Here is a 22,953-nt window from a genome sequence, read left to right as displayed (position 1 = left end):
GGAAATGTGGAATACTGACCAGCTGCTCACTCTTTTGCCCCCTAGATTACAACCGCTGCAGATGAATAGGAGATGGAGACATCCCCCCGTGTACAGACCCCTGGTGGACTTGGTAACAATGGAGGACAGGCACATTATCCTCACCTACAGACTTGACAGGGCCACAATCAGAGAGCTGTGTACACAATTGGAGCCAGACCTGATATCTGATATCCGTCACACCACTGGGATCCCCCCCTCTTGTGGAAGTCCTTTCTGTGCTCCATTTCTTGGCAACTGGTTCTTTGCAAGTGACAGTGGGCTTGGCAGCAGGAATGTCTCAGCCAATGTTCTCAATAGTGCTGACCAGAGTGTTGTCTGCCCTGATTAAACACATGCGCAGCTACATTGTTTTCCTCCAGGTTGAAGATTTGGCCACAGTGAAAGCTGACTTCTATGCAATGGGACATATCCCCAACATTAGTGAGGCTATTGATGGTACACATATTGCATGTGTCCACCCTCCCCCCCACGGAGCAATGAACAGGTGTTCAGAAATCGAAAGAGCTTTCATTCGATGAATGTGCAGATAGTGTGCCTGGCGGACCAGTACATCTCCCATGTCAATGCAAAGTATCCTGGGTCTGCGCATGATGCCTTTATCCTGAGGAATAGCAGCATCCCATATGTGATGGCTCAACTCCAGAGGCACCGGGTGTGGCTAATAGGTGAGCCCATGGTTCCAACCTAGTATATGTTGCTGTATGGGTATAGTGTTTGGCTAACAGGTATCCATCGATATTTGCAGGTGACTCTGGTTACCCCATCCTCTCATGGCTACTGACCCCAGTGAGGAATCCCAGGACAAGGGCAGAGGAACGTTACAATGAGCCACATGGTCGAACAAGAATAATAATAGAGAGGACCTTCGGCCTCCTGAAGGCCAGGTTTCATTGCCTCCATCTAACAGGTGGTTCCCTGTGCTACTCACCCAAGAATGTCTGCCAGATCATCGTGGCATGCTGTATGTTGCATTACCTTACTTTGAGACGCCAGGTGCCTTTGCTGCAGGAGGATGAGGCTGGAGATGGGCATGTGGCAGCAGTGGACCCTGTGGACAGTGGCGAAGAGGAGGCAGAGGATGAGGATAAGGACAACAGAACATCAAACATACGACAGTACTTCCAGTGACACACAGGTAAGACACTGTAACTTCACCTTCCATTGACAGTTTTGTATTGGACATTGTACATGGCAGACTGATTTTCCCACTACTATGGCCATTCACTGTACCCTTTGGCATCTCTATTTTCAGATATCTGTGCCCCACTCCGGCTCCTGGTGTGTTGACTGCTGCCAACTACAGGTCATACCTATGTATACATTACTCTACAGTTGAATTGCAATGTTTATAGCTCGTTAAACGAATACATATTTCAATCAATTGACAGACTCCATACTTGTATTTGTTGCAAAGGTGTTTATTTAGATGCTAATAAGTGGAGGGGGGTATTGCAATGGGCTGGGTTGCTGATGGAGGAAAGTACAGGGTAGAGTCCAGTCTGTTGGTATCACAGGTGCATTGTCCAAGGTGGGCATAGGACATGGAGCAATGGCAGATCAAGGTGGACAGGGTGGCTGAGGGGGACACAAGGGTGACATTCAGGAGAGTCTTATTTCCTGGTGGGGGTCTTGGCAATGTTCTCTGGCTTCTGCCTGGATCGCAGGGACCGTTTGCTGGGTGGTTCTTCTTCTGCAGGGGGAGGGGTGCTGGTGGCCTGTTGTTCCTGTGGCGGGGCCTCCTGTGTACTAGTGGCAGCGGAGGTGGAAGGCTGTTCATTGTTTTGGCTAGTGTCAGGGGCCCGATAGTGTGCCACTGCCTCCCTCATGGTGTTGGCCATGTCTGCCAGCACCCTTGAAATGGTGACCATGGTGGTGTGGATGTCCCTCAGGTCCTCCCTGATCCCCAGGTACGGTCCCTCCTGCAGCCGCTGGGTCTCCTGCAACTTGTCCAGTATCTGGCCCTTCGTCTCCTGGGAAATGGTGGTATGCTCCCAGGATGTTGGTGAGTGCCTCCTGGAGAGTCGGCTCTCTGGGTCTGTCCTCCCCCTGTCGCACAGCAGTCCTCCCAGCTTCCCTATTGTCCTATGGCTCTGTCCCCTGAACCATGTGCCACTGCCACTGACCCCAGGTCCCTTATCGTCCTGTGTTTGTGGGGTGGCCTGGGGTCCCTGTAGTGGTGGACACACTGCTGATTGACGTGTCCTGGAGACAGAGGTATGAGCCCGCTGGGTGGGTACTGTGGTGATGTTTCCTGAGGGGGGAGGCTCTGTGGTGATATGGGACTGTGCCTGGGTAACTGACTGTCCGGAGATCCCTGATGGGGGAGGTTGGTCATCCAGATCAAGGTGTCCAGAGATGCTGTCATCACTGTGGGCCTCTTCGGGGGGTGCGGGTTGGATGTTGCTGGCACCTCCTCTCCGGTGACGTTGGGTGGGGGACCTGTGGGGTTGTAAATGCAGTGTTATTGTTTCTGCGTGTGACATCTTGTGCATGGGTGTGTTTCCCTCTAAGGTTGTTGTTGCCCTGGGAGGTTTGTGTTTGTGTGAGTTGCTATTTGGTGGGCTAGGTGATTCTCTCCAGTGTGCATGCAGTGGTGAAAGGTGTCCATGCAGGTCTGTGATGGGAGTCCATGCATTGGTGTTGCATGCAGGGCGTGGTATTGGGATGCGTGGGTTGTGATGGTGGGGTGTTTAGGAGGTGGTGGAGTGATGGGAGTGTGGGTAAGGGTTGGGGTTTGTGATGGCATGCAGGTAGGGGGGTGATAGTGGTAAAGAGTTGACTTACCAGAGTCCAGCCCTCCTCCTGATTGCCACGACTTGCTCCTCCCATGTTGTTAGTTGTGGGGGAGTAGGTGGGGGTGCACCGCCAGTCCTCTGTACAGCTAGTTGGTGTCTTGCTGCTGTGGAACGCACCTTCCCCCGTAGGTCGTTCCACCTCTTCCTGATGTCATCCCTTGTTCTGGGGTGCTGTTCCACGGCATTGACCCTGTCCACGATTCTCCGCGATAGCTCCATCTTCCTAGCAATGGATGTCTGCTGCACCTGTGATCCGAATAGCTGAGGCTCTACCCAGAGAATCTGGGGTGGTGTTGTGGCGCCATGGGTGTAGTGCCATGGGTGTAGTGTGAGTGGTGTGGGTGAGGGTGTGTGGGGTGATGTGTTGGGGTGTGTGATGTGAGGTGTGTGGATGGTGTATAAGTGATGGTGGCGTATGGCTGTGGTCTTGCTATCTCTCTTGTGGCACTTGTTTTGAACAAGCATTTGCCATGCAATGGGTCTCGCATTTGCTTGAGTTAGAGCTATTTGCACTGTAAATTCATAACTGGACTTTTCTTGCCACATTAATTGGCCAACCCTGCATCATAATTTCGTCTTTTACCGCCATATAATGCCATAGGTCCTGCATATGACTAAAGCACTTCCATTTACCTTCATCCTCTATCTGCAGCAAAAAAAGGAAAATGTTGTCATTTAGCATCCTAATTTAAATCTGCCATGCTAATTCCAATTGAATACCACTTTCACCCCCCATCATCAGAGCTGCTGGCTGGCTATCACAATTCCCCAAAAAAGACACAAGACATACACAGAGGAGAAATAAACTAGAAGGGTCACCCAAACATATAAAGGGGCATATTTATAGGCCCCTAGCGCCACCTTGCGCCACATTAACGTAATTTATTTTGACGTTAATGTGTCCCAACAAGGCCAAAATCCCTGCGCCGTATTTACAGAGTGGCGCAATGCATGCATTGCGCCACTCTGTAACCCTTTGTGCTATATTATGCCTGCACCAGGCATAATGTATGCGAAGGGGGTGTTCCTCCGTTTGGTGAGCCAGACATATGGTGTAAGGAAATCTATGTGATTTCCTTACGCCATATTTTACAGCACTTTTAAGAGCAGGCAGTAAAAGGGGCCTTGCATTCTTTATAATGGGGCCCTATGTGCAGGAGTAGCCCCAATATTTTGGTGCTACTCCTGCATAGTACATTAATAGTGTCATGAAGGATGATGCTATTGCCCCCTACCCTGCACCATGGTGTGCATATTTTAAATACGGCGCATGCATGGTGGTGGTAGGAGGGTGCAGAGGGGCGCAGGGAAAGTGGCATTGCACTCGGAGCACCGCCACTTTCCATAAATCTGCCCCCAAGTGTTCAAACGGTCATAGTGTAATAATGATGTTAAATTGGCCTGAATCATGGTCATAATTGTAATATGGAGAAATTATTAAAACATATACAATTAGCATGTAAACATTTATCAGAAATAAACTTTTGGCATTAGACTGTAATGCTCAAAACAGCCCCTAGAGGACACCATAACAAAAATATCATTTGAAAGAAACATGGTCATGTAACCATATTTTTAGCCCCCAGAGGGCATAACACCATGAAAAACACAGGAGAAAATGATGCAGTGTAACCAGATACTTAGCCCCTAGAGGGCGTTGTCAGGGCTAGCAGGCTACTGCTATGATATTACTAACAATGCCTTTAAAACAAAACTTCTCCCAACAATAAAAAAAAAGTGCTTGCCATGAGAAAGCTTAAAAGTAATGCCCTGCAAAGCATTGAGGAACAAGTTTCCCAAGTGCAGTGAATATTGTAGCCTCGTCTCTCCCGCTGTGTAGGGAGAGCCACTTTCACTTTCAGGATTTCTGTTTTACTTAAAGCAATTAGTGATTTCAAGTGTTTTAAGGGGAGAGCCACAAGAAATGCCTTTGATGAGGTAACTGTGAACAATGTGACTAGCACTTCAATACTGCTGATCGAGTTCACGCTGTTGTGTCTGTTCGTGCTGTGAGCGCCATGGCCAGCATGCAGCATGAAGGGGAGAGACAAAAGAGAAAAATAGTTCTCCTCACTGAAGTATATCTGCAATCGTGCAATAATCCCTGTAACAAGGGCAGTCTGCAAGGTGTGACAAAAACAGCCTCAAGGCAGGACAAACATAAAGCATTTACCAATGACAACAAGTGATTTTTGAAAGGCAAGCCCAGGGACAAATGAAATTGATGGGCGTCAGATGTGCGTGGTTAAAAGGTCACAATACTTACAATAGGTCCTAAAACAGGTATATTTTATCTCGTCTTTTCTCAGAACCCTTCAGTGATCTCACAGCCTCATCTTTTAAAGTAAATTTCAGAGTCTTTGAAAATGTACCAAAACGAGAGGACCTCTCAATGACCGAATCCCAACCAGCGTGAAATTTCCTGTTATTATTATGGCCTCCCTCTGCAAAGGCTGCTATGGTATAATGAAAGGTATCAGGAAGTTGTCCTCATTTATATTGAGTGTATACACTTAGCTACAGTGATTCATCCCGCTTCATATTTTTGCATGTTAAAGGGCTAATATCTAGGACTCTATGAGAGCAACTCTTTTATGTTTTCTGGGTTCCCAGGAGCGAAAGCCAGCTGGATATTGTTTGTTTTTAAGATGGTACTCGGACTGGACTCACAAGAGGTATTCTTCCACGCAATGACGTTGCATCTACCTTCCCAATGACAGTGCCATATTTTAGGCTGCTTATGAGGAGACTTTAACTCATTTGTATTCAAGGAGACAATCCTAACAATCGATAACATGTAGGGCACATTCATTTTAAGCACTGCTTCCTGAGGCTGCTAGCTTTATCTCCCGGGTGGGAATGGTCAGAATAGATATGTCAGAGGTTCACTACTGGCAACAAACATACAAGCCACACAACTCCCAATCTTAAATAAGCAGTAACCCGAAAATGGTCAAAACATAAAAAACAAAAACATTGAATACATAGGATCTGATCCAATGCCGTGAGAAGAGACCCACTTCTAAGAGAACCCAATGGTGGCAGGTGGGTATGTCTGCCATCTTTGTGTTGAAAGCAGAAGTAACAGGGCAGACCCCCATGGCCCTACTAATAGACCATTCTGTGATGAGTATTGGGTGGCACCTGCTTTCAGTCCAACTCTTCAAGCGTCTACATCACTTTTGACTAAAAAAGTAAGGAATGGCAATCCCCGGAAGTCATTTTTGAGCACAGACCATTGCTTGAGTCTTGTAGTCAGGATCTACCCTATGTAAAGTTAATCATACATTGCCATTAGGGATCATAAGATTTCACTCTCTGTCAGGGCGAGCCCTGGCTAATGTTCTAACTTTATGTCTGCACTGTGTTCTCTTCTTCTTCCTCCATTGTACCGTTATGTCTCCATTAGAGACTGCCCCAACCCTTCTCCATTGTCAATTGTCCGTGCCGTCTCCATCTAGTTCAACACCGAGTAGCTGTACTGCTCCCTTTCTCTTTGTGAAGTAGTGAATATTGTTCTGGAGAGTGAAGGAGATGCCAACGGGAAGGTTCATCCTGTTTAATTTTGTCATTCTGCACCTTCTAGGTGATATGACAGAAGATCTGTGGATGCTCAGAAGTGGTGGGCATGATTTCCAGGTACACAGCCCATTTCCATTTCTGGAAGATGATTGTCTTAACTTCTTGCAGCTCATATTAATGAGTCTTTTACCTTGAAGATTTGGAATTTAGCTAGAATTTTTCTCCAGCCTTGCACCGCTCTTGGTTTTAGTAAACCAATGGATCCTCTCCAGCCAGGCCTCCCAGGTGATCAGAGCCAAGAAGGGTGGAAAACAGATAGCAAATCCTCCAAAGCTGTGCCTGCCATCCTTCCTCTAGGGCCGCTGATATGGACATTATCCTATCTGCAGCAGTTTTCAATTTCTTCACAGCATTGCAGTGCAACTTCAGCTTGCGAGCTAACATTATCCAGTGATGCTACATGTGTGGGTTTAGCTTCTTCAAGATGCTCATCTCTGTCCCCCACCTTAAGTAATATTGTTTCAACTGAGTTGATGTTGGAGCACAGGGTATCAGTACCTGCACCTAGGTCAGAGTTTATTTCTTAGATGCCTTTCAATAGATTAGCCTTTATCTCCTGCCTGAGTTCATTTTTAAAACGTTTAGTAAGGAGAGGACTTCTTTGGATAGAGCTATGATGAGCATGTGGGATATATAGGCTTCCTTTTACATTCTGAGGATTGTATCTGATTTGAAATCCTAGCGTGGGGTAATCAGCATAAAGAAACTTCAGACCATGTTCTACATATGATCTTTAGGTTTCATGCAAAGTTAGCAAAATTATTTACAGGATGATACTTCTTAAGGGCGACAATGGGCATCAAGAGACGAGGTCGTTGTAAGTCCTTAAGATTATGCCTTGTATGGTATCCAGCGTTCTAGCGACAACTCTTGCCATTATCTATTTGAGTTACCTTGGTCTTCGAAAGACAGTGCAAGGTCAGGACTGAGTGCACCTCACTACTTTTGAAAGCCAAAAACCCAGTGAGGGGGAACTAATATATGTCAGGATGAATGTATAGGGTATTTGTATAACTCAAGCTCAGCCAAAAAGGCAGTGGTTCAGTGTACAGGGTCAAAGGCAAGTGTACAGTAAACAAGTGTTAGGAGAGGTAGCTGGGTATTGGATTACTATAGAATTGTGATGTAGTGTTCCCTAAAGAGGTGTGTCTCAACTTATTCCTAAACTCGAACAGCATTGGAGTGGTCCCTATGAATATGGGAATGCTTTTCCTGACCTTAGGTTCCTAGATGCAAAAGGCCTGCTGGCTTTCGATTTGTTACACTTCTTAGTTTCTAGTCTAATGGAGGCATGGCTGCAGGTGTGCAGGGAGCTGCCAGAGATGATGAGTTTCTCCATAAGATAAGTGGGGGTGCTGGTCAAGATGGCTTTGTCAATAATGCTGCTGGTTTTGAAGGCGGTGCAAGCTGTAAAGGTGACCAATGGAGTTTCATCAGGATGGAGTTGATGTTATCATTATTCTTCTGCCCGTGGATGGGCATTCTGCGGTGTGTGGGAGTGTGGATGCCATGGAGCAGGGTGTTACCAACATAACGATGCAAGGATATGAGAGCAGTCACTTTCTGGAATAAATGGTTTCAACTTCTTTAGAAAAGAGATCTGGTAGAAGGCTGCCTTTACTTGAGGGTGAGATTGGTGTCCAAAGTGGATCCAAGTGACTTGGCTTTTGGTGAAAGTTGGTGTTTGAAGCTGTCAGGGTTCATGTAATTGAACCAGGTTTGTACTATTTCTTGCTTGTTGTCCTTGGCAATAACAGGAATTCTGTCTTGGTTAATTGGAGCTTCAGGTCGATAATGGAAATCCAGGTGTGGATGAAGTAAAGTCTGAGCAGAGGGGACTTTCAGGTATAGCTGCATATCATTGCTTGCTGGTTAATCATTTTACTGTTGTCTGTGATTGCAACATCAGGAGGCTCCATGTAGAGGTTGAATATGACAGAAGACAGTATGGAACTCTGGGAGACTTTGCAGGTTTAGTGCATAAGGCGGTCCCAAGTTCAAGAGAATGTTCAGGCCAGGCTCCAGCTATCCTAATCAAGAAGGCCAAGACTTAGTGCGAGACTGCAAGTATAGTAAGGACGACTTCAATCCCCTTCCCTGCTTAGGGAAGGGGGCTGTATATAGCGTAGAAAACAAGTACTAGCCTTGTGGATTATGGTTTGGGTGCCCACCCCTCATCATCAGAGGCAGAAGTCTCATTACAACGTGGTGAGGGGGCAGCTTTCAAGCGGGGCAATTGCTATCTTCACATCGCCACCAGCCTAAGGACACCTGCACAGCTCAATTATATTTTGGGGCACATCCAGCAACTTTCAGGATCCCCCCACCTCCCCATGAACGCTCTCTCCAGCGGGCCAGGTGCTTTTCAGCTCTTGCTTCCACTGATCTCTGGACAGGGGTGTCACCTTCTGATCAGAGCCAGTTGTCCTTCCATTGTAGACTTCTCTAGGGGCATGTATGCAGGTGTGCTGCAAGCAACACTATGGAAGGCCATGGCGAGTCAGAGGGTACAAGCGGTCCACACCTCTCAATCATGGGTGTAGGTGAGCAGACTCCTCACAACTCGAACAACCAAGGGTTCCTCCGCATCCCCCGATGTGCTATAGTAATAGGGGTCGGTAAGGCAGGCTCCGCATGACCCTTGAGCTAGTGCGTTTGTCTCAGTAGGTGCCATGGCCATGCCCACATGGGTCTCATTCTTGATCTTACTTCTGTCTCTCACTAGTCGGTTGTAATCCTTCCCCTCACTCATTGGTCAGATCCTGGGATTCATTCCTGGATATCATTCATGAGTCTCATTTCTCTTGCTCACTCCTGAATCTCACCCTGGTTCTCATTCCTTGGTGTCCTTCTTGCTCGCACTAATGTTTCTCATTTTTGGGTTCACTTCAATTGTTATTTAGGTGTCATGTTTCTTGATCTATACCAGCCAACTCACTATCATTTGGCAGCTGTCACCCACGTTTTCCTTCTATTCACCCACCTGACAAACAAAGGGGCATATTTAAGAGCCCCTAGCACCATTCTAAAGCCACATTAGTGTCATTTTTTTACACTAATGTAGTGTTAGAAGGCAAAAAAACGCTGTGCTATATTTACAAAGTGGCGCAATGCATGCATTGCCCCACTTTACAACCCTTTGCGCTACATTATGCCTGCACCAGGCATAATGTATGCAAAGAGGGCGTTCTCCCGTTAGGGGGCCAAAAAAATGGCGCAAAGAAATCTAACAGATTTCTTTGCATCATTTTTTTTCGCCCCTTTTAATGCCTGCTTAGAGCAGACATTAAAAAGACGCTACCCTTGGTTACAATGGGCCTCTGGGTACTCTGCGGGATTAGCATCAACATTTTTTACGCTAATCCTGCAAAGTGCCGGACTAACGTCAAAAATTCTGGCACTAGTCCCCTAATTACCAGCATGGTGCACCATTATTTTAAAAATAGTGCAAACATGGTGGGGTTAGGTGGTGCTAAGGGGTGCAAGAAAAGTGACGCACTGTGTGCAGCACCACTTTTCTTAAATATGCTCCAAAGTGTCTCCTGGGGGACTTTGCAGGATATATGTAGTCGCCTGCTTTTCAAACCTATATCACCCCTCAAAAAGTGTTCTTTACCCATTGACCTCATTGGGACGACCTTCTTAACGTCTGACTTCACCTCCATTTTTGAGGCAAGTGGTGGACAGGTATGTGGTTTCACTACCAGCTCTTCCAGCCCACTCTTCTGTGCGGACTTGTGGATCTGATTCCTGGATCACACTCTGGCCTCTTTTTTGTATTTCATTCTGGGTTCTCTCTCCCGGATCTTATTTAAGGGTTGCAATCCTAGGTCTTATTTCTCGCCCTTATTCGTGGCGATTGTCTGACTCATTTTTCGGATCTCACTCATGGGGCTTATGCCTCAGGATCACTCCTGGCTCTCACTTGTGTGTGTTGTTCCTGGCTCCCAGTCATGGGTCTCAGTGCTCGCGCTCCTGCCTTTAACTCTTGTGTCACAATTCTGGCTCTCAATCTTGGCTCCCATGTGGGTCTCACTCCTGTCTCTCAAGCATGAGTCTCGTCCCTAACTCTCTTTCCCTCTTGTCACTATCTCCTCACAGACAGAGGCGCCTTTGTTGCGTGTGTCCTGGTGCAGGGGACGAATTTAACAGGACTGACTGAGCGTGGTGGTCCTTGCAGCCTCGCTCTGCCATGCCTCAATAAAGTAATAAAGTGACATCTTATTAAGATGGCCGCTGCGAGCCGGAGTGATGTCTGTAATCTACAAGGACAGATGGCAGATATTAGTGACTGGGGCGAGCTCAGGATGTATCCGCCGCAGGGGCGCTTCAGAAGGTGAGAGATTGAATTATGCAGATATGGAAATGGGAAGCAGCGCACTTGGGAGACGGACTCCCCTTAAACGGAACTCTATTACCGTGAAGGTGGAAAGGAGACCAGACCAATGAGGTGAGGGAGGTAGCCAGAAGCTCCTAATCCAATGGAACCGACCTCTGCCAAGACTCAGGGACATTTCTCTGGGAGTCACACTGGCTCTCTTGAGAAAATGGAAAGGCTCCATAGTTATGGATGGCCTTTCCACAAATGAGTGTGAGTTGTGTGGCGCTATCTTACATCTGTCATTGCAGGCACATTAGTGTAATTTGGTCCATACTTCAACCATAGAGTACTTTTGGACAGGACGAATGCAGACCAATAGAAAATATGAGGCAGGGTGTATGAGTGCCATCCTCGCCCATACAATACTTCTTTCAAGATACACTATTTCAACAACTTCCCTTTTCCCCAGACTACATCGCTCTGGAAGGAATCCAGGCCATCCTCAATCCCAAAAGTAGCTTAGGCAGGTTTAAAAGTACTCCAACCTCCACTCATCCTTTGAACGCTTCTGGCTGAATAGAATCAACATCAGCCTCATCTCTAGCATATGAGATTTTGGATAAAGGACAGGCCACCCTCAATCTGTACGAATCTGAAGCAGCATGGAAAGTAGGCCAAGCTCATCCTCAAAACAGCGTCATGAAGGATGGACTAGAGGCCAACCTCAACCTCCTCGGAGTACCTCACATTGGACAGAATGTGGGCCTCCCTGAACATCACTCCTATAATAGTGCACGCAGAGACGTGGGTGTACCAATCTCACATTTACAGTGCTTGAGTGCGGATGGACCACAGACCAACCACAACACAACGATACCTCAGGGTAGCTCATGCAGAAGGGGTTACAGATAGCTTTCAAACTTAAAAGTTATGAGGCAGAATGGGAGACCGCCTGACCCCAAGCTGAACCATGGAATAACATTGATAGTATGGTGTTGAAGCCAACTTCATCAATGTAAGTCCAGACAGAGGAAAGACACAGCCAAACATGGAACAGATCAAACAGGATCAAATAGATAGCGCTGTAACTCTAGAAAGGCATAGGCAGTGGAGAGGACAGGCAAACCTTATCCCTGAGTATCATAGCTACGATGGAATGCGGTGCAGCCTCGAGCCTTCTTGGCAGAGGATAGTGCATGCTCTTGATAAGGCAGAGGATAGTGCATGCTCTTGATAAGGCAGAGGATAGTGCATGCTCTTGATAAAGCAGAGGATAGTGCATGCTCTTGATAAGGCAGAGGATAGTGCATGCTCTTGATAAAGCACTTCAGACTGCTCTTTCGTCCTTCCTGAGACTTGAAGAAGTCCTTCTGAGGCTCTGTCGCGGACTGAAGATCCATCTGTCCATCTCTGCTTACTACTAAGCCCTCTCTGCCTCATGCTGTCTTACCTCTGCTTGTCGTACCGATGAGGCCAGTGAGGTATCAGCCTCCTGCCAGTGTCCTATACACACGTGTGGTCCTCTACTACCAGGACTATCTGACAGTGCCAGTGCCAACACACATACCCACAACTCCACCAGTCTTCCAGGAAGCAGCGCACCTTATGCTGTCTCTGTGCCCTTGACTCTTATTGGGCTCGGAGGCAGATAAAACGGACAGTAGTGCTTACAAAAAAGAAAATCAATAAATAATCCCTGGAATACCTCAAACAAGTTCAATGGAGTACAGGTAACCCTCCAGTGTATACCACCTCAGGCAAGATATGTCACAGGCCAATCTCTATAAAAGAATACTTATTGAAAAATACAGATGAGGTAATCCTCAACATTAGAGTGCCTCATGTAGGATGTAATACATACCTCCATTACTCCTACAATCCCTCAAGTAAGATGGTGTAGAGGCTACAGTTCGCCTGAATACCTCCGATAAGTTACCAAGAATCCTGCTGTTGAGTTGCAAGCTACCATCAACCCCAGAATACCTGAAGTCGGATTAATACAAGTCACTTCTACCCCTTGAATGCTCCAGTCGTGATAGAATACCCATATTTCCGAAATGAAGAATACCTGATGGAGGGTGAATACAAGCTAAACTCACCCCTAGAATACTTCATGCAGGATGGAATACAGTGCAACCTCATCCATCACATTTCTCAGGCAGGATGGAGTATAAACCATCCTCTTTCCTGGAAACCTCAGGCAGTATGTAATATAGACCAATATCACCCTTGGAATACTTCAATCAGGATAAAATACTAACGCGTGTCATCAAAGAATATCTCCAGCGTGATGTAATACAGGCCAGCCTCACAATGAAAAGCATACGCAAGATGGAATGAGAGCCAATCTCAACCCTGGACAACTTCCGGAAGGACAATAGAGGCCGTCTTTATCCATCGAATACCCAGTGCTTAATTTGTGCTTGTTGTTTCCGGTGCTGAGCACCGGTACTTCTTTTTGAGGGCCGGCGCTTAGTCTTCTGCCTCAAGTATTTACTATGAGCAAAAGACATATATGTGAAAGACGGAGGAAGAGAAAAACGAAAAAGCGTCACGATGAGAGAAAGCAGAAAGCTGCTAGAGTGAGGTGAAGGGGCAGAGAGTGGTTTAATATTGATTGAAGAGGCCCGAGATGGCAGCGGGATTACGCGGCCTCAGTATTCCGTGTTCGTTCATTTAATAGCAGGCACCTTTTTGTTTACAAATTAAGCACTGCGAATACCCCAGACAGAGTTGTTTACCTCTCAACTTCAGCCCTAATTTTCTACAAGCAGCATGGAATACGGGCCGATCACATCGCTGAAATACCTCGGAGAGTATGAAATACAGGTCTATTTTACCCAGGAATACCTCAGACAGAATGAAATACAGGGCAATCGTACCCTGGAATATCTCATGCAAGAGAGAATCTAGGCCAACCTCCACCCTAGGCTGTCTATGGAAGGATGTAACGCAGGAAATTCTCGCCCTTGAGTACCCCAGGCAGGATGTAATAGACAATGCTCACGCCTAAAATACCTCAGGCAAAATGGAATCAAGAACCACCTCGTCCCAGAAATGCCTCGGGCAGGACTGTCTACACGCCATCCTTACCCCTAGAATACCTCAGGCAGGAGAGTGGACATGCCATATTTACCAGTAGAATACTTCAGGCAGGATAGTGTAGATGCCACCCTTACCCATACAATACATCAGGCAGATGAGTGTATTGTTCATCCTTACCCGTAGATTAAGTCAAGCAGGATAATATACATGTCACCCGTACCCCAGGGTAGTTGCATGCCACCCTTACCCCTAGAATACCTCGGGCAGGATAGTATACATGTCGTCCTTACCCCTCAAATACCTGAGGCAGGATAGTACACGTGCACTCTTACTCCTATAATACTTCAGGGAGGAAAGTATACATGTCAACCTTACCCATACAATACCTCAGGCAGGATAGTAAACTTGCCACCCTTACTCCTTTATTACCTCAGACAGGATAATATACAGGTCATCCTTACCCATACAATACCTCTGGCAGGATAGCATGCATGCCACCCTTACCCTTAGAATACTTGAGGCAGGATAATATACATGACACCCTTACCCTTAAAATACCTCAGGCAGGATAGTATACTGGCCACCCTTAACCCAAGAATACCCCAGACAGGATAGTGTACATGCCAATCTTACCCGTAGAATACTTCACGCGGGGAAGTATACACGTTATCCTTACATATACAGTACCTCAGGCAGGACAGTATTAATGCCACCCTTACCCCTAGATTACGTCAGGCAGGATAACATACAGGTCGTCCTCAGACCTACAATACCTCAGGCAGGATGGGATACAGGTCATCCTTAGCCCTAAATCATACATGCCGACAGACCCGATTCAGGCGTGGACTCCCGATTTTTGAAGTCAAAATGTCTTTTTTCAGCTGTCTCCCGCCTAAAATTGCTTCTGCTTCAATATAAGTGAATGGGTAAAATGCATTCCCCCGACTTGATAGTTTACACCACAAACTCAGCCGTAGCATAGTTAAGGAAGGATGAAGTGATATAGGTGAAAGCGAACAGCAGAATGCCTCATTAATGCACGGGGGCATTTGTATGGTCGCACGGAAGCACACCATTGGGTCATTTCCCGGGTGGTGGGTAGGGGAGGAGAGCGGGTTCCTTGTCAGGCGTACATACCCCTTTAAAGGCTGAAATTGAATAAAAAGTGATAGGGCCATAGTGTAACCTTATTCTTTTTATGGCTAAGGAAGGGCAGCCAACGTTGGGGTTGTTTTATTCAGGTTGGTGGTGTAATGTTATTTAACCCTTTGTAATCTGTCCTCTCACACCTCCTGGGAGTATGCAGCAATGCTGCGTAGCTGCTTGGGTATTTGTTTGCGAGCCTTTGAGTAGGGCTACGTCTTCCTGTTCCTGACAGGAAGCCCGCGACGTTAGGTGCAGCCTCCGTATATTTTGTTGAATTGCTTCCGTGTACTCTGTGATGAGGAAAGGCGCCCTGGCACCCTGCGCCACCTGCAGAAACCAGTTTAATTATGACAGCTGAATTGAATTCTTCCGAGTGCGTATGGCCTTCCCTCTGCATAATCACCCCCCGCCTCTGCCCCCCCAGAACTGCACAAGTCCGGGGAGGAGGGGGCGGCGGCTCGAGCTGTCACTTCCCCTGGCATGATTTTCAATCAAGGATGCCTCGAAATACTGCTGGTGATACGGGGGCGCATTTTGATGTGTAAGAGTCATGTGATGTGAAAATATCAGCAGCAGCCTGCTCAGAGCTCAGGAGCGCGCGGGATCGAGCCTGTGGAAGGGGAGAGGGTGCATTCTAAGACTGGGTTCTTCTCGCCACCGTTTGACATGAGAGGTCAGAGGGCAACGCAGATCTTCAGAAACAGCGAGGGTTCTGCTGCAATATAAACTGCAAAGCGACCTTCACAGTTCCTCAGAGCAATTCGTTGTATTTTAGTTAGCACTATTACAAAGAAATAGGGGAATAACGGAGGCCCCTGCAGCTCCTGAGGCGGAGGGGGACCCAACCGTTCAAAGCACCCCCAAACCTTCAGTGGACCCACCATTCAGCCCAAAGTCAATTAAGATCCGTGAGATATGGGAGTCTCAGGGGACCTCCTCACGTTCTGAATGGAGGGGGAGGGAGGCGTCTTTTGGCGTTACGCCACCGGCTATAACACCACACGTATCCATCCTTATAGATCTGCCACCGTGTTCTCCACCTGAACTTGTCATGGCAGAATGCACACGTGCATTGCCGGGGGGGGGGGGGGGCGGGGGGGGGGGGGATGAGTGGAGGTTGCCTAAGTGACCGCCTAGCCGAAGTTAATAATCCAAGTAGAGTTTTTATCTGTCATTGAGCAAAACCGCTTATTTCATCAGTGTCCAAAGCAGTGATTTTGAGGTGAGAGTGATGAGGTCTGTTTTTTCCAGTGGAGGTGTAGTCTGGCAGCTAACTTTGCACCACTTGCTTTTTTGCTGGCTTTTGGCTCATCCTATCCAGATGTTTTGAATTTTCCTAGTAAGCCAAGACCAGGGATCTCGAGAACACGCGCTGGTGGTCAGTAGGTAGTATATAGAACACTTATGAAGTGGCCACACAGCGATATACAATACGGAATTCAGGCGGTAAGTTATGTTCTTCTTTATTTTAGATACGTCGTAACAGGAAGCAGGTCCATCAGCAATCACACTGAGGCTCAACTGACATGGGTAGGTTCCAGACGTTGCAGACATAATAGAACCCACCAGTGTCATAGTGCCTCAACACTCTAATAAAGCACAAGCACCCACAACACATCCCCCCTTTATCTTATAAAAACAAAGTACGTTAATAAGGAATAACACACAGCACACAAGCAAACCAACCACCATCAAAGTACCCTGAGTACTTGCTATATATCCCAATACAAAATCCTTCAACAAACAAGGAAGTATCACCTTCCTCTTTCCCAAAAGCAACTCGCTGTTCGAAGGTCCCATCTCGGAATCTGATACTTGCCCCTTACCTCCTGTAAGCCTTTACACTCATTAACACCATACTCACGAGCATCCATAACATTCGCCCAATCAAGATTAGAAGAACAATCCTCCACAGACACACAACGGGCACCCACCTCATCCTCTAACCAATCAAAAGTTTCCCTCTCATCCACTGTTCCATCCATACCTCCTTCACTACCTGTAAGGTTCTGTCCATTATTATGCAGAGCAACACGTGTGAAATTCCAAACTCTACCGTCACTCAATCTAACAGCGTTATGCAGCACCTCCATCACCTGCTCTGGCCCAAAATATTGACTCTCACCCTTCCTGACCTTATAAGGTTTTTTTATGCAAACTCAATCACCCACATTTATCTTGAAAGGCATTACATTATGAAGCTTATCAAAATAAGATTTTGTATTTTTCTTGTGATCTGTCCAAACAATCCTTCACCAAATCCGGGGACCAATATCTAATTTCAGTATCTACTGATGACGAGGAAATGAAGGTTTTACATTTATTAGCGCATAAACGTAGTGTGAAATAATCATGTGTGACTTTAACCGAACTAATAAAGATTGTACGGGGACAAAATGTGCCCTCAGAGTAGTTTGCCAACATTTATAAGCGTGCTTTATATAACGTGATGCATTAGAAGTGCACTAATCCGACATAATCGTAAACGTGTGCTATGATTTGCTTGTTTGAAATGTTTTAGCTTAGCATAACTTTAGTGCAGGCTTCGGCCTAGTTGCCTTGTCTCACGGTTTAGATGCTCGTATTTTTCCAATGTGCTAATAAACGTGTATTTTTGCTTGAAGCTGTACTTTTCCACTGAGATCGTTCACATGCTTATCTTAAGGTTTCGTGCCAGCCTGGCATTTTTCTATTTGCTCCAAGGTCAATCTGCAGGTGCGGACAATGGAAGCTCTGAAAGTGAGTTAATTGGTATAAAATGTTGCAACTTGCGTACCCGTCTCCAAGGATAATGTATGCTTAAGTAAAAGCTTGAGAACTGTTGTTTTTGATTGGACAATTTGAAGCCAACCTATGAACCCTCCAATGGAAGACCCTACTGGATTTGAACTGTTGTCTATTTAAACCAGGTGCACGAGAGGAAAGTAGCCATTACAGACATTACAGCCATTATTGCTATTACTCAGCCATTGCAGCCATTACCAGCTCGATACCAGCCATTTTGCAGCTATTATGGCCCACCTTGCTGCGACGCCATTTTGAAAGAGACTCTGATGCTTTCTCTAATCGAGAGAAAGATACTTTAAATGATTCTTGCCCTAGAGACTTTAACTTTGATCCCTTTGCATGAAGTAGTAGTTTTACTTTGCCGCCGTGAGGCAATTGCCCCGTCCACCCCTGCCCCTTTGCCCCGTCCCATGCTGATCGAGAAACGGTACCTGTGAGACGAAGACTTCCTTGAATGCTGATTGTAATTGGTAAATATGAAAGGAAATTGTACAATTGCATTGTGTTTCTTTTAGGTAACCAACTGCTGATTTTTGACAAGATCCCTAGTTAGGAGTTTTCTAAATTAATGTTGCTAAATTGTTTTTGCATGAAGTCCCACATGCCGATGCTAATTTGAGGATAGATGAGGATTCCTTTTGCACAATGCAGTTTGAGACCTTGTTATGCTGACTAATGTATGCAATTAGCTCATTACAGATTATAGTTTTAGTGATTTGCGTTGCTATTATCGAATGCCTTGTTATTCAAATGTTGCATAGATTGCACCTGTTTCGTCGTTATGGACAGCTATTAATGTTCATTTACGTATATCATTTGGTGTTGAGACACATCTATATTGTGCTAGCTTTGTTAATATAGGGAAATAAATTCACTAACTTTGAATAAACTGGTGTGGTTATTCCTGACTGAAAGGTCAGGGTTCGCCGAAATGTATTCTGGATTAATTGTTAAGTGTTATGTTGATCAGGGCATTGCTTATGTCCGTTATTGATTATTGATTTGATTAAATTGACTGGTCTCGGGTGAGGAGAGTCCCACTTAGCCAAAAGATTCATCAGCCTAAAGAGCGTCCAAAATACAGGTAAATTATTAGTACGGAACGCTCTATCAGTAGATGGTAGCAGAGGATGGTTTAGACTTTTGGGACCCCATTCGAGACATACATGGTGTTGAATTAACGGTTACGCCTTTGAGACCCCACTCGAGAAGTTGAATTAGATTTTTCTTGGATAAAACTGATTGAGAAAATGATGATGGGCTAGGTCCACCGCGACTTTCCCGGGATCTCGGAGCTTGCGTATGGAGAGAATGGAGGTGTGAGATCAGCGTTGGCGGAACTAGTGATGGTATGAGTGAAGTTTGGGTTTTGCGCTTGCATAGCTTATTGCCGCAGATTGTGTGAAAAGGTTGCGAGGAATTTTTTTTTTTTTCTTTTTAGAGGATAGCGGAGGTGCGACTCCGAGTGTAGAAGTAGGGAAGTCGTCGAACTTCATAGAAATAGCGGAGGTGCGACTCCGAGTGTGAGAGTAGGGAAGTCGTCGAACTTCATGTGTATGTGGCGCTTCGTGCATAAAAAGGTCCACGTGGTTGTTGTTGTTGAGACGGGCCCTGCGAGGTCAAGAGACTCCGGAGTATGTTGAAAAGTGTATGAGACACTTGTTTCATGTTGTGGTCTGGTCGGTTTAGTAGGTTGATCGGGCGTGGTCAACGAGTCAGTACGTGTGTTAAGGGAGTGAAAGAAACTTCGACTTCGGGCTCTGACAAAATTCTAAGTGCACTAGAATAGATCATTGACAAGTTGAGAGCAGTCTGCGGGTCAGATTTGCTTGCGAACAAAGGGACCGAGAAAGATGGAATAACTGCCGAGGCTAGTGAAAAATCCCTAAGGTCCTGAAGCGATTGTGTTACCCTTCCTGTAGTAAACCGACAGATCTGTTTTATTATAAAAAAAATTTGGTAGCTCGCGATACATGCCAGAAGTTGTTACGAGAGGAGCTGAGTGAAGGAGGACTAGCCGCGAGGCTTTGTCAGCCGCAGTGTGTGTGAGTGTGACGTCACTAGGAGCCGCGCTGGGATAGGTTGGTTGGAGAGAAGGGTCGCGCACGGATTGGACGCAGTCCGTGGGGCTCGATTGGAAGGGGAAAGGCAAGCGAAGAGTGTTCCGGGAATTAAAGTCACCTATTGATTACAAACTTTGTGAAATAAAAGAGGAGAAAATGAAATTTTTTAAAGCATTAAAGAGTGCGATGAAGGGGGAGTCTTACATTAAAGCGAGCGTAGGAGAAGAGACGCCACCCGAAGGTACACCAGCTTACATTGTAATGGAGGAAAAGGGGGTAGCTCCGTGCCTTTGGCTAAAGCAATGGCACAAGTTGACAGAGAAACATGGGAGCGTAGCGTTCCCGATCCATGGGACATTCAATATAAGGATCCTAGAGAATTTGAGATTCGCGATGTACGACATGAAGGTACCTCCAAGGCCAGCACAGTTTGAGGCTCTAGCAATTTGGGAACTGATGGCTAGACAGCAACAGCAAAATAAATTCGAGACCAGGATGAGAAAGGTAGAAAAGACACTAGCGGACGCTAGGTGGGATAATGCACAGAAGGTGTGGAGGTCAGATGTATTGCAGGGGATAAAATTGTTTCCCGCAATTACTAAGGAAGAAGAGGAGACAGGTAAGAAAGCTACCTGTAAGACAAACAGGGGGTGTTCCAAGGATAGAGAGGACGAGGAAAAGTTGAGAAGAGAAGAGGAGTTAGAGGATGAGGAGTTAATAATGCAATTGCTGAACGACTGTCCACCACCTTATGCAGAGAATGGACAAGGTCCGAGTACCAGTTCTGCCCCTCCGGCACAGGTACAGAATAATGAAACTCCGAATTCAGAAACGCCATCGGGATCCAAGGACCCGAGTTTACTGTTCACCCCGCAGATACCGCAGGTTAGGAGAATATATCCAGATGTGCCCATGTTGAAACCAGCAGAAAATTATCAGCCGCAGATCCCAGGGTACTACAGCAGTGACAACAGTGCAGGAATGATTCTAGATCCGACCGTAATGGGAGGACAGAATGGTCACAACCCGACATTGGCACAAGCCGAATCAACCCAGTTTTTGATGCCTCAAAAGCAGATGCAGGGGGGAAACGCACATGCTCAGATGACGGGGAGTCAGATGGGCATGCCGGCAATGATGACCCATAGTGTGGGAATGAACATGTCCCAGAACATGGGAAATGGACAGAACCCAGATGCGATATCCCTACCCATTACTGTAGGTCCACCAGTACCTTTGTACATGCAGCCAAATTCAGGTATGAGCAGTCAAGGATCAATGCCGCAGAATGGGACAGAAAGGAAGTGCATAGAAAACACTCCAGGGATAACTCCGATAGCGGCTCAGCCAACTGGATCTGGGTCCTTGATGGAGTTTAGCCCCATATGTGCTCAGTCAACACTGGTGAGGTCGAGTCCCCCACTGATGATACCGCTGTCATCGAACACTGAAAAGTTGCCGCAACCATCAATGGCAGTCGATGTGAATGCTACACTGATGGGGTTGAATGCGCAACAGCTGACACAGTGGTTCAACAGTCTGAATTCCACACAAAGTTCAGCCAGTGGGAAGGGAGAAGACTATCTGAATAGGGTCAGGTTGAACATGGAAGCACAAGAATTGGTGGAAGGGACTATGGGTGTGAATAGGTTGGAGTCCTACTCGGAAGAAGAGCTGAGATATCTATGTCCCAGGATTACGAAAGAAGTGAACAAGGTACATAGAAGCTTGCAGGAAATAGCTGACAAAAACGGGGTTGACATAGACAAGACAAAACACTTGAGCAGGAGCTATAGGTTGGATTTCGGGACCACAGATTTTGAACACATGAGGTCAGCAGGTATGAAGGCGCACCTTAGAGAATTGCTGCAGAGTGCACAAGTGTGGAGGTGCTTAGACAAGTGGGAAAGCAGGTGGGTAAAGAGAAAGGAAAAGAGGAGGGACAGTGCTACAGAACTCAACGAGAAAAGACCACAGAGTAGTGATGCAGTAACCATGTTACCAATGAGGGAGACAGCAGGGGGAAAATTAATACATGTACAATGGCACAGAAGCGACATTCAGTCTTTTACGGATGATTTTCCCAAACTGAGAGAGAAACCGATTGAATGGTATCAACAGACTGATAGGTTTGTGAAGCTTGCAAAATGTCTTTGGGAAGACCTGAATACTCTCTTTGAGATTGTGGTTCCGGCAGATTTGTGGGAAGATTGCAAAAGAGCTGTAGGTTGGCCGACAAGTGAACCAGAGAGAGACAGAGATACGGGTGCACCATCACCTATGGTGATGAGCCTGTACTATAAGGTGATTGAGCATTTGAAGACGAAGGTGGCCGCAAAAAATGTGGATTGGCAGAAGATAGATCGAACTGCCCAAGAGGCTAAAGAGTTGATTCACAGTTACTATGAGAGGTTGTTGAAGGCGTTCAAGAACTACAGTGGCAAAATTCAGACGAGCAGTGATGGGGAAGAAGAGGACAGTGTAGAAGGGGACGAGATGGAAACTGTCGATGAGGAGTATCCTCTGATTTGCCTTTTCCCGATGATAACTGAAGAAGATATTCCAGCTGAATTACGGGAAACCGTCGGAAAGGAAGTGTGGGATATGACAGGGAAAGAGGTGGGATTGATGAAAGGAGTGGAACCAGTGAAAGTGACTGTAAAGCCCAATGCAATCTTTCCCCAGACCCCACAATACCACATGGCACAGGACACCCTCATGAAAGTCGCCCAACTCATTGACGAATTTGTAAAACAGGGGGTACTGAAAGAAGTGTTAAGCAGTCCATGTAATTCACCAATCATGGGACTAATAAAGCCGAGTGGAAAGGTCCGAATTGTACAGGACTTGAGGAAAATAAATGACATCATAATCAAATGTTGCCCTGTCGTACCAAATCCAGCTGTGATAATGTTTCAAGTCCCTTGCGATGCCGAGTGGTTCTCAGTCATCGACTTGTCACAAGCATTCTTCTCGGTGCCTCTTCATGAGGACAGCCAATTTCTCTTTTGTTTCAAATTATTAGACCGAGTTTACAGTTGGTGTCGAATTCCTCAAGGGTTTTCTGAGTCACCGTCAATTTTCAATCAGATTCTAAAGAAAGACTTGGAAGCATTAGAATTGCCATTCGAGTCAACCCTAGTACAGTACATCGATGACTTACTGATTGCAT

Source organism: Pleurodeles waltl, chromosome 6, assembly GCF_031143425.1.
Source record: "Pleurodeles waltl isolate 20211129_DDA chromosome 6, aPleWal1.hap1.20221129, whole genome shotgun sequence".
In the NCBI taxonomy this organism is placed as follows: domain Eukaryota; kingdom Metazoa; phylum Chordata; class Amphibia; order Caudata; family Salamandridae; genus Pleurodeles; species Pleurodeles waltl.
Note: the sequence above shows the minus strand (reverse complement) of the source record.